The following is a 13,261-nucleotide window of genomic DNA, read 5'->3' on the forward strand; positions in this document are numbered from 1 at the left end:
AAGATAGCAATCCAAAGTGATTGTTAAACTAACAACACATTTCAGTAAGATTCATACATACATATACAGAAAGAGTCTATACACACATACATAAGAAAACATATACATATATCATTTAGAGTAACCAAGATAGCTGAAATACAATATGACATATGAATGAAACGTGTTGGCTTTGTTATATTAAGAAGTGAAAGTTCCAGACATAAAATACAACCATGACCAACTGCTAGTTCCGACAGCAGAACGTTATAGTCACTGCCACATGCTCCTCCAAAGAGATATACTAGCTTTGCACAGTGGAGAAGCCAAGCCTCATTACAATATTCTCTAATATTTCTCTAAGATACTCCTATTAGAAGCTTGGCTGACCAAAAGCCTATACAATGAGTTATGAGGGACTACATATAGAAAAGGGTGGGGTGACCCTTGACATTCCCCTTTATGACTGTTCATCTATATTCATGACTCTTCAACTACTCTATGACTATTACATCCAACTATCGACACTTGAACTTCCGCATGACAAGACGTTACATAAAATCTGCACATGTACCCATGTGAGACAAAATAGGCTTGAGCAAGCCATGCAAGACATCACTATGATTCGGATAACTATGGGAAGTCTAGCTCTTCGACATCCTCACGATGGTGGACGACAGTGAACTGATGCCAAGTTTGGTAGTTTGCAATGGTGTCTGTGTACTCTGTGGTGACATCTTTCTGGAAACGGACTCTTGCCTCCATTGCATCCTAGTACACTGCTCTAGCTTCTTTATCCAACTCGTATAATAACATGCACATCATTGTCTTGAGTGCAGTTGGACCAACGACATACCGATGCATGGTGCCTACACTGATCACCAAGTTTGTGCTGGTGGTTATGCGCATCAACTCGTCAAAGTACAAGTCAAGCTCCAATCAGACTTGTTCCTTCATCTTTGCCTCAATGAGTGTCCCAATATATGGGATAACATGTGTGCGCACAACGACATCATGATTCTGAATACCCATGAATGGGAAGCCTGCAAACTAGTGATGAGCTCTGAGAGATATTTGTAGTTCTAGATCTAACTCCGGATGCGTGCCTTCAGCTTGCCTGCTTTGGGATGTATCATCTTGGGAAAGTGTAACAGGGCTACCTTGTATCTCTTTGCCCATTTTTTCATGTAGTCAACAATAGTGTGCACGTTTGACAAGATATGTGCTCTCCTAGCACATCGCTATTGCCAACCATTGAGATGGAAAATTTCTGTATGCAAGGTACCAAACTTGGAATCCAATGCCCGCATGACTAGCTCAAGGGACAATGCTTCATCCAGTATCGCCTTCTTCAACTCTGCTTGGGTGGATTCTATAACCAGTTCTCCTCCTTGCTTTGTCATCTATAACTCCTTAACCATTCACTCATTCTCAGCTATCAAGAAGCAAACACTTGAGCTAGTGGCTTTGGCATATGCTCTAGTAGCGTCGGCTAATGCTACTAGATGCTTGCGCACATTAAACACAATCACTCATTCTTCAAAATACACAATATATGTGCTTTCATCTAGAGTAGACACTCTACATGATTGCAAACCTCTATGTTGCGACTCATCGAGTGATATGTTGCGCATCTCTCCTTTCGGATTGTCTCCAAGGATCTTAGTATCTCCTTGGTTGCTTGGGACTTTTTCTTCTTCCAAATTTGGTGAAGTTGGTGGGTCGACCTCTTGGTGGTAAGGAATGAAGTTGATGTCTTTGTCTAACTCTTACTGCTCCATATCCGTTTCCATCTGCACAAGTGCTTGTTCAATCTCTTGAACAAAGTCCTGCTCCTACTACTGCTCACCCTGTCTGCTTGATGCCAACTATTTGGATGAGTCTACTACCTATACGGGCATAGTTTCATCTGTCTGTACATGTTGTGCCCCTGTTGTACCTGTTATTGTTGTGCTTCTTTCTCATGTTTTCATAGCTCTTATTCCTTCCGGAGTTGCTGCTTCAACTCATGCAACTCCTTCATTGTTTCCTCCATCCTCTGTTTTTCTCTTTTGCTTTGCACGGTTTTCTTGTCATGTTGTTGCCTCTTCACCTCTATTTTTGAAGCTCCTTTTTGCATAAGTGGGTCTTCTATGAACTTGCAACCTTATTCCACCTCTACAATGTCGACAATATTTGTCTTACCTTTTCCACGCGCCGTATGTTTACCTCTGCTGCTTCTACTGCTGGTGCAGTCATGGATGCTACTTCACGTTGCTTTACTAACCATTCCATAGTGGTGCCGACCGGTTCATTAGGCCAAGATAAGTTGCAACAATATCTGCATTGGTCTTCCTTTGCCTAATGACATGCCTTGTGGATTCACTAAAATTGTACTCTCGTGCAACGATCATTCACAATAAAATGCGGGTCATACAATTGAAGCTTTGGACATTAAAAGGATATTTCTTGATCTCCTCTATTTCAATATCCACGTGCTTGAGGTTATGTATCTCATACAACCCGATCCACAACAAAAGAGTGGGCCAAGGTGCCTTCTTCTTCTGGTGCAACATAGGGGACAATCCTGCTGAGATGTGGTATGATACTTCTTGCATGACAAGCTTGTCCATGGAAAACTTTGGCAAAACATGTAGAGGCTTCTCCATGCTGTACTTCCATATGAAGGTTCCAGATGGTGAGGCATACCAATCCACTATTTCGATCAGTGCCTCCATTGATACCTTCGACATGCAAGGTATATCCTTCTCAAATATCATCTTGCACATCCGGGTGACAAAATGATCTAACAACTTTGTGATAACTCTGAAGCTGCATTCAGAAAAAAATTTACAATACATATTGACAGAGGTTTCCACCGATGTCCATTCCCACTTCATGCCCGAGAACTACTGACAGACACAGATTGCATCCAACATGTAAGCGGACATGTATATTTCTTCTTGTTGATCTTTGGGAAGCTGCTGAGCTCCTGTGACCTATTCCTTCAACCTGTGAGCCAACATATCATAGCAGTTGCATGCTTTGCCTTCACTGGCCAGTTGGTTCAACGTGATCACCCAACTCTGTGGGAAGGTCTCTGTGCTCTCTTGGCCATACAAGTGACATGCAAAGATGACCAAGTATTGATACACCTTCCAAAATATCTTTGTCTTGTAAATTTGGTTGGGTGTCATCCTGAATTTGGTTGGCTCCTTTACCCAGTTCTTCAAGATATCCCTAGAGTTGGCATTACTACTGGGTGTGCTGAAGGGATTCTCCATGGTGATCACTGGCTTCGACAAATTGTACATCTACTGATAATCATGCGCCTAGAAAGTAGCAATCTCCATCCCACTGAAGCTGCTCAATGTCATCATCTCGGGATCAATGTGCAATACGATCCAATGTATCATGTCCCCACATGGGAATGTGAGATACCTGCATGCAATCCAATATAAGCCGGACTTGTGAATGTTGACATTAACTTGGTGGTCTTTGAGATATTCCCCAAATGTGCCTGATATTGCATCATTGACCTCTTTCCAGTTCAACTTGATGTCTTTGTCTATGATCAACTTGGTGTCTTCATAGATCGACAAACTCATAGACACTCACTCAACTACTACTCCAGTTGCACTTCTTTTGGTGTCCTTTGACCCTGCTCTCTTGGAGTCCATTGATTCTGAATTGCTGAGAGACAGGTGAACACCTACTGTATCTGGAGACATGGTGACATGCATGACAAGAAATTTTTCAGTTAAAACCAAAGAAAACTTGAGGGATGACATGAAATACACCTAGGGATTGACTGGTAAGGATTGTGCAATTTCCACTGGGAGGCTAGGAGACTGACTACTGGAACCAAAAAAAAGGTAGTACGGTCTGTCGGGAGGCCGGTTGACTACTGGAATTGTGTAATGCGCAATTCAGACTGGCCTATTGGGAGCTGGGATTGTGAAAAGCACAATTTCATCTTGCAAGTGTTGCAGGCCTAGGGACTGCATTGTGCAATTTTCTAGGCCAACAGTCACTGCCTCTCAAAATTGTGCAAGGAAAGACTAGAGGGCAATCACTAGCTAGAATTGCTCATTTTCTGGGAGGAATGTAGAGCCTTCCCTCTCAAAATTTCACAATGTTGTCTGAGTGAGGTAGAGTTAGGGCCAAGGTTTCCCAGACCCGCCGATTAGAAACTGAAAGAAAATGAAGATGTAAATGCATGGCGATACTGAGTGTAAGAAAGAGTGAATGATCATACATGCAAACAGTGAATGCAAGATTCATAAAAAGAAACAACATGCATGTGTGTGAAACTAGTCATCGAATCGGTGACCATTCGTGTAAAACAATGTCATGCATGTGACAACAGTGAGATGATAACGAAAACTGAAAAGATGCTTGTACAAGTTAACATCCATGCAAATGACAAAAATCATTCACAAGAATCAAGCTAACAACACTCACACAAGCCAAAACACAAAAAGTGACATAAATGCTATAAAAGACAAGTTAAGCGGACTTACCCGGAAATAGCTAAGCTAGATGTGTCGAAGACTCCTAGATGTGCTGTGAGATTTCAGAGCTCCAAGATCGATGTGAAGAATGAGCTCTGAAGCATCGAATAAATAAGTTTGATGCTCATGACGCACATGCCACAAATCTAGGAAAAATCGACACTTGGAGGAAAGTTTCTAAAACGATATTTACATGTAACCTCAAGCTGCTAAAAATACCTCCATAAAATCTAGGGATGCTTTTTTCATGTTGTTTTTTTTCTATTTTTGGAAAAATCATCCCATGCATGTAAGTCAATTTTTTTCGGTCCTGGGTAGAACTGGTCAACTTGAAGGCACATGCAACAGCCTGCTTGACTAAGGGAGCTTTTTGCACAATTTCTAGGAGGAAGTTGGGCTGGATTTCTAGATGGATTACGTAATTTCTTGGAGGAGTAAATGACTGCTACCCAGGATTTCGCAATTTCTGGGATGAGCAGCACTGCTGGGCTAGATTTCATATTTTCACTGGGAAGACTGCTTTACAAGATTGCACAGTTTCTAGGCCCAGCAGACTACCAGTCATATTTGCAATATTTATGGAGGGAAGGCTAGTTCCCCTCTAGAACTACACAATTTCTTGAGTGATCTACTCAACCAGTAGCTAAACCAAGTCCGAAGTGGAAGCCTATGAGGGGAGTGAAGCAAGCTATCATGCACAGGTTGGAAACCTGCTAGAAACCACTGAAGCTCATGTACTTGATAATGCAAGACATGCTGCTGAGGATGGTTGGTAGGGAGACTCCAAAACGAAGCTAAGGCAAAATTTTGGAGCATGGTTGTAGCCGTTGCAACAATTGGAAGTACACTGGTAGAACTCCAGCTCTCTGAATGGACCTTGTTTGTGAAAACCAAGTATAACACCTCCGAAAGAATTGTTCAGTTCTCTGTTTGTCTTTGTTTCCACACTTGCTTGATTGTAAGATGTAGCATCTGCCAAGCCCTTGGTCGGTTGACATGCATTCCAAGCCAATTCAACATAGTTTTTTTGACTAGGGTGAGGGATATATTGGTGCACAAACAGTATGGTCATTATAGTTTTAATTTCATCTCTGGTGTTGCTCCACTGGCAGTAGGCCTAGACAATACCCCAGTGGAGTCACGTAGGAGCACAACCATCGCTCCACTGCCAACGAGCCTGGTCAGTACCCCAATGGAATTACATGCATCACCTCTCTCAACAAGAATCATTTCTCTTCTTTCGCCTTATTCATTTTTCATTTTTTTCTAAAAATTTCACTTTTTCATTTTTTTTATTTTTCATTTTCATAACTGTGCATAATACTTATTCATTTTAGAGGCAAAAGAGGGATCTCGACTTATTGAGAATAGAAGAGGTTGTTCCTTTAGAGAAGTAGTTTATATATACCCTTGACAAAGCTAACAAGGACTAACCCAAAAACAACTGACTAGAGTAGGTGACGCTAGTTAGCACATAAGTGTTGTGTTTTCACCAAGGTTCACTTCAAACAGTACGTATTTTCCATCGTTGGATCATGGAATAAATGTAACAAGTTATTCATGCAGAGGTAGGATGACATATAACCAAGCATTGATAATTTCACAATCCCTCTTACACCTTACCCAACTTGTTTCAAGAGTCACACACAAGTTCATGTGAAACTAACCTATGAACATAAACAAGAAAACAAAAAAAACAAAGTGAAAGTAGGAGAAAATGCGGAAGAAAAGAAAGTAAGAAAACAACATGCAAGGTAAGAAGAAAACATACATGCAAGGTAAGAAGCAAACACACATGCAAGGTAAGAAGAAAACATACATGCAAGCAAACAAACCAAAAGAAAACACTACTCCTACTCCTAAGCTAACAGTGCATGGGCCTAATCACGTGAAGTGATACTTCCAATGCAACGACCGACGCATTGGTCGACCCATGTTAGTGAAGGCATGGTTCATGAATAACACAGTTGTGCAAACTAGCAAACATGAAAGATATAACAATGAAGACCAACACACTCCAAGTTTAAAAGTGTCCACATAACATAAGTGAGTGCAAGTGCATGACATGAAATCCATGGACTTATCATAGTGTTGTGTGAGACTGCATGCAACTGTTAAGCATGCGCATACTCTTGACTGTGACATGCAAGAAAATGAAAGAAACAAAGACAAATTGCATCATGCACGTGTGCTTGCTATGTAAGATTCCTCCAATGCATGAGCGATGAGATTGTGTAGTTCAAGTGGAGGAAGCATAATCTGTGTGTGATATTAAACTTGAATGTATACAAATGAGTGATGAGGAGCCTATGGTGTTTCAAAAATTTCCTAATCAAAAGTGAAACCAACCTCAAGAGAGTGAGGGCCTAACATAACCATCAGCTCGGGTTGAAGTGCCTCGCATGTCTGTGGGGTTTTGAATTCATTGACAGAAAAATAATCATAAACAGGTGGCTTCGAAAAATCAAATGCAATAGAATCATCATTGTGATCGAATATATGACTAAATAGATCACGACAGTTATGATCAGCAAATTCAATAATTTCATCAGCATCCTCATAATCTAATGAATCAAACTGAGGAGTGGATGAGAAGCAGAAAAAGTCACCCTCTGTATTTCCAAAAAAGGTAGATGAAAAATTAGGTAGATTTTCAGTGAATAATTTATCCTCTCCATTGTCAAATGATGGAATGATGTCTGGTGTGTTCCGCGAATGATCAACAATGGGTGCATTCATAGATGGAGATACACATGTGAAATCATGTATGGTAGAATCACCAAAGATGTCAGAGAAAATGGAGGAGGCTGAGACAGAAGGGAGTCATCCTTTGCCAATAATTGATGCTCAAGCTTCTAGTCATACTCTTCATGAATGACAACGCAGGTTGGTTGTGGAACACCAACTCTGTTGATAGCTTGATCCTTGTTCACAACAAGTGTAGAGTCTAGAATAGAAAAACACAAGATAGTGTAATCTAGAGGATCAACAGAACACGAAGATGGAGGTTGAGGTAAAACAGTCATGTGACAACCCATGGGTTTCGCAACCAAATCTATGCGAAAATTGAGAGGAGTGATGTTGGGAGGATGTGATAGTTGAACGAATGTGTGTGCTTGTTCTCCCACATCACTCTGAGTGGTGGAGCTGTTTGATGAGGGGATGACGAACAATCATTGGTGACACTGACCGTGTCCGTCTGTGAATGCGTAGCTCCATTACTGAAGTATGCTGAATGGGGCTTTAGCTTGAAATTCTTCTTGGGATTGACTGATTTGTTAAGACAATATTCGAATATCTCCCAAAGATATAAAAATTTCATTTGACTTTTCGGAGCTTGAAACTGCAACACATGGAAGTGTTCCCAAAATTCCATAGGCAATTCATGCAGGGCCTTCTATTGTTGTAACAATTGTTTGTCAAGATATTCTGGATCAAAATGATGGAACTTAGATTCAATGAGATAACAGAACTGGTCAAGTGAGTGCATGCTTCCGGGAGGAAGACTCCAACACCACCATTATAGGGATTCATGAAGTGTGTATGATGGCAGCAAACTGGCCTCTTCTGCATAGAACTTGTGTGCATTCTCAAGGAATACATAAAAGTCTTCTAAGTACTCAGGCCAGGCTACTTTGCCTTCACCATCATACATGAATTCAGACAAGAGATCAAAAAACACCTTCATGATGTTGAGAGGTTCATCATGCAAAATACATCATGGAGGGATGAGTCTGATAGAATCCATGATAGATGTGAAAAGGTTCAAAATAGAATGAGGTGACATAGCTTGTCATTTGGCCCTCCTTTTAACACCCGAAATGTTGATGGTGCTGGACTCGCCAACATGTCAAGGGATCTCACCAATAAGAAGTCCCAACTAGACCTCAGACCATTTGGTGTAGGAGTCCCGGAAGTGGGTTGTACGATATCGCCTTTAACACGGTTGCAATCATAGGCAAGTAAGATGTCCCTGTTGGTAGCAAGGGTGTGACATATGCAACAAGTCAAAGAAGGTGCATGAACGGTTCTAACACATGGAGAGTGACGTGAGTGCGCCCCTTGGAAACTTGTGAAAGCATAGAGTTAAGAAGGGAATGCACGAGCAAATATGCATCACAAACTAAAAGGAAACTAAGCTAGCAATCCAAAGTGATGGTTAAACCAACAACACATTTTATTAATATTCATACATACATATATAGAAAGAGTCTATACACACATGCGTAAGCAAACAGATACATATATCATTTAGATTAAATAAGATAGTTGAAATATAATACGACATATGCATGAAACATGTTGGCTCTTGTCACACGGAATGAGTCGTTCTTGCGGACAAGACCGACCTCCCTAGTATCTAATGATATCTAGTGACAATCAAACCAATCAAACTCTATCTTTCACTAAATATGCAATTTATAAATAAAGGCAAACAAGTGTTTTAGGCCTACCTTGGGTCCAGCGCAAGTTTGTATAAGCCCAACTCCTTTGATCCAAATGAACTCCTTTATATAGAATCTGTAGACACAAACAAGCACACACATTAAATAGCACCTGAAAAGCCAATATAATAAAGCATATCCATCATAATGATCAAGGAATTTATGAAACAAATCACATAAGACAATTTGTTGAGAAAAATGAGTTTGATTGTATTAACTTAAATCAAGAAGAACTTTACAACCTGTGCCTTGATGCTGTACAAGTTCCTCCCAGGGTCCAGCAAGAAGTTTCCTCTACTTTGACAAGTTCACTCTCTTCCCAATGAAGCCAAAAGGTATGTGATCTCTCCTCTCAAGCTTAACTAGGGAGTCTCAATTCCACCAACATTTACCCTTAAAAATGTTCAGCTTCTAACCTCTCTAGCAACCAGCCCACTGCCTTAATTTATAGTGCAATGGAGGGAAGTTACTAGGTCCACCTTTGAAGGGATAAGCTCCTCCTTCAAAGGGATAACTCCTCTCATCAAGGGATTAGCTCCTTTAGTTTTGGGATGCATGAACCACCTAGGAGCAAACCATCCACGTCAAGAATCCTTCTAGAATCATCCAGAATCAACCACAAGTAAGTTTTTTGAAGATAAACTTGCGCCTTTTTGACTTTTACAGGGGTCCGCACCCACCCCTTTAGAGACAAAGCGGGCAGGTCTGCAGGTAACACGAACAAGGGGTGCAGGACCACAAGAAATAGTAGGAGAAAGTGCGGAACCAAAGATTTATTGTTTTTTAAAGGAATTTCTCTCTTTTTTAAAGCTTTACATGAAGAGTTGACGTCTGAGACTTGCCAAGGACGACAATATGGATGATGATAGACCCATACTGACTGCAAATAGTCACGGTGACAATATTTTGTGTAACAACTCTGTTATATTAAGAAGTGAAAGTTCCAGTCATACAATACAACCATGACCAACCACTAGCTCCAATAGTGAAACGTTACAGTCAGTACCGCCTGCTCCTCCAAAGAGATATACTAGCTCTGCACAGTGGAGAAGCCAAGGCTCATTACAATACTCTCCAAGCTTTCTCTAAGATACTCCTATCGGAAGCTTGGCTGACCAAAAGCCTATACAATGAGTTATGAGGGACTATATATAGCAAAGGTTGGGATGACCCTTGAAATTCCCCTTTACGACTGTTCATCTATCCTCATGACTCTTCAACTACTCTATGACTGTTACATCCAACTATTGACACTTAACTTCCACTTGACAATAAGTTACATACAATCTGCACATGTACCCATATGAGACAAAATAGGCTTGGGAAATCCATGCAAGACATCACTATGATTCAGAAAATTTTGGGAAGACCAGCTCTTTGACATCATCACGATGGTTGATGGTGGCAAATTGATGCCAAAATTGGTAGTCCACGATGGTGTCCGTGTTCTCTGTGGTGACATCTTTCTCGAAATGAAATCTTGCCTCCATTGCATCCTGGTACACTACTCTAGTGCCTTTTTCCAACTCATCTAATAACATGTGCATCATTGTCTTGAGTGTGGTCGGACCTGCGACATACTAATGCATGGTGTCTGCACTGATCACCAAGTCTGCGCTGGTGGCTATTCACATCAACTTGTCAAAGTACAAGTCAAGCTCTAGTCGGACTTGTGTCTTCATCTTTGCCGTGGTGATTGTCCCAATAGATGGGATCACATGTGTGTGCACAACAACATCCATACTCCTGAATACCCTTGCATGGGAAGCCTACAAACTAGTGATGAGCTGTGAGAGATCTTCATATTTCTGGACCTGACTCTAGATGCGTGCCTTCATCTCGACCGCTCTTGGCTTCATCATCTTGGGCAAGTGTAACCAGGCTCCCTTGTATCTCATTGTCCATGTTTGCATGTAGTCAACAGAAGTATGCACATTTCATAAGATACGTGCTCTCCTAACACATCGTTGCTGCCAATCATTGATATAGATAACTGCCTTAAGCAGGGTTCCAAACTTGGAATACAACACCTACATGACTGTCTCAAGGGACAATAATTCATCAACTATCGACTTCTTTAACTCTACTCAGGCGGATGCTGTAACTAGTTCTCCTCCTGCTTGGCTGTCTGTAACTCCTTAGCCATTTTCTCGTTCTCATTTATAAAGAAGTGAACGCTCGAGCTAGTGGGTTCGCATATTCTTTGGTAGCATTGGCCAATGCTACGAGATGTTTTCACATGTCATAAATGATCACTCATTCTTCAAACTATGTAGGAGATGTGTTTTCATCTAGAGTAGACACTTTGCGTGATTGCACAACTCTATGCTGCGACTCGTCGAATGATATGTTGGGCATCTCTCCTTCTGGATTGTCTCCAAGGATCTCATTATCTCCTTAGCCGCTTGGGACTTTCTCTACTTCTGGATCTGGTGAAGCTGGTTCGTAGACCTCTTGGTGGTAAGGCATGAGGTCGATGTCTTTCTCCAACTCTTGCTACTCCATATATATATCCATATGTTCAAGTGATTGTTCAATCTCTTAAGCGAAGTCTAGCTCCTATGCCTTCTCACCCTATCTGCTTGGTGCCAACTGTTCGGATGAGTCTACTTCCTATATGGGTGTAGTTTCATCTTTCTATACATGTTACGCCCGCTGGTGTACATGTTCTTACTACGCTTCCTTCCAGAGTTGCACCTTCAACTCATGCAACTCCTTCATTGTTTCCTCCATCCTCTTTTTCTCCTTCTACCTTTGCACGGTCCTCCTGTCGCGCTATTGCCTCTTTGCCCCTATTTCCAAAGCTGCTTTCTACACAAGTGGGTATGCTCTGAACTTACAGCTTTGTTCTACCTCTGTGATGTCGACAATATTTCTCTTACCTTTGCCGCGCATCGTCGATATTTTTACATCTGCTGCTGCTCTCCTAGATGCTACTTCACGCTGCTTCGCTAACCATTCCACAATGATGTTTACTGGTTCATTGGGCTTGGAGAAGTTGCAATAATATCTCCATGGGTCTTCCTCTGCCCAATGACATGCCCCGTGGGTCCACTAAAACTGCACTCTCACACAGTGATATTTCACAATACAATGCGAGTCATATGGATTGAAGCTTTGGATGTCAAAAGGATATTTCTTGATCTACTTTGTTTTGACATCTGCATGTTTGAGCATCTGTATCTTGTACAACCTGATCTACAACGTAAATGTGGGCCAAGGTTCCTTCTTCTTCCGAGGCAGCCTAGCCAACAGTCTTATCGAGATGTGGTATTATACTTCTTGCATGACAAGCTTGTCCATGGAACACTTTGGAAAAACATGCAAAGGCTTCTTCGTGCTTTACATCCATATGAAGGTGCCAGACGATGAGGCATACCAATCCACTATGTCAATTAGTGCCTTCATTTTTTCCTTTGACATGCAAGGTGGATCCTGCTCGAATATCATCTTGTACACCGGGGTGACAAAATGATTTGACAGTTGTGTGATAACTCCTCTTAAGATGCATTCTAAAAACAGTTTACAATAAGTATTGACAGAGGTTTCTGCGGATGTCCATGCCCAAGAACCGTTGATGGGCACGGATTCAACCAATATGTAAGAAGACATGTAGATTTCTACTTGCTGACCTTTGGGCTACTGCCGAGATCCTATGACCTATTCCTTCTGCCTGTGAGCCAACATATCAGACCAGTTGCACACTTTGCCTTCACTGGCCAGTTGGTCCAACATGATCACCCAACTCTATAGGCAGGCCTCAGTGCTCTCTTGGCCATATAAGTTACATGAAATGGTGACCAAGTATTGATACGCCTTTCATGGTATCTTTGTCTTGTAAATCTGGTTGGGTGTCATCCTGAATTTCACTGGCTCCTTTACCCAGTTCTTCAAGATATCCCCGGAGTTAGAATTTTTGTTGGGTATAATGAAGGGTGTCTAAATTGTGATCAATGGCTTTGAAAATTGGTGCATCTGTTGATAATCATGTGCCCTGAAGGTAGCAATCTCTGTCCTGCTGACACTACTCAATGTCATTGTCTCAAGATCAGTGTGCGAGACAATCCAATGTGTCATGTCTGTGCATGGGAACGTGAGATACCTGCATGCAATCTGTGTTAGGTCCCTATAATACTAGTGATCACCCCATTACTATTGTATTTGTATCCCTTATTAATATTTTTGTGCCCCTATTGTCCCCATATTGTTGTTACTGTGCCCCATAGAATCCCTCTATTGTTATTTTTGTGGCTTTATATTATTATTGTTAGGTCACCTGGGTTATATTGTGACTCCTTAGACTCCCATATATAGAAAGTAGGTTTTGTCATTTGAATCATCCAA

Source organism: Pinus tabuliformis, chromosome 2_2 (genome assembly GCF_031772625.1).
Source record: "Pinus tabuliformis cultivar Carrire ecotype Pingquan chromosome 2_2, CPIR1, whole genome shotgun sequence".
NCBI classification, from domain to species: Eukaryota; Viridiplantae; Streptophyta; class Pinopsida; order Pinales; family Pinaceae; genus Pinus; species Pinus tabuliformis.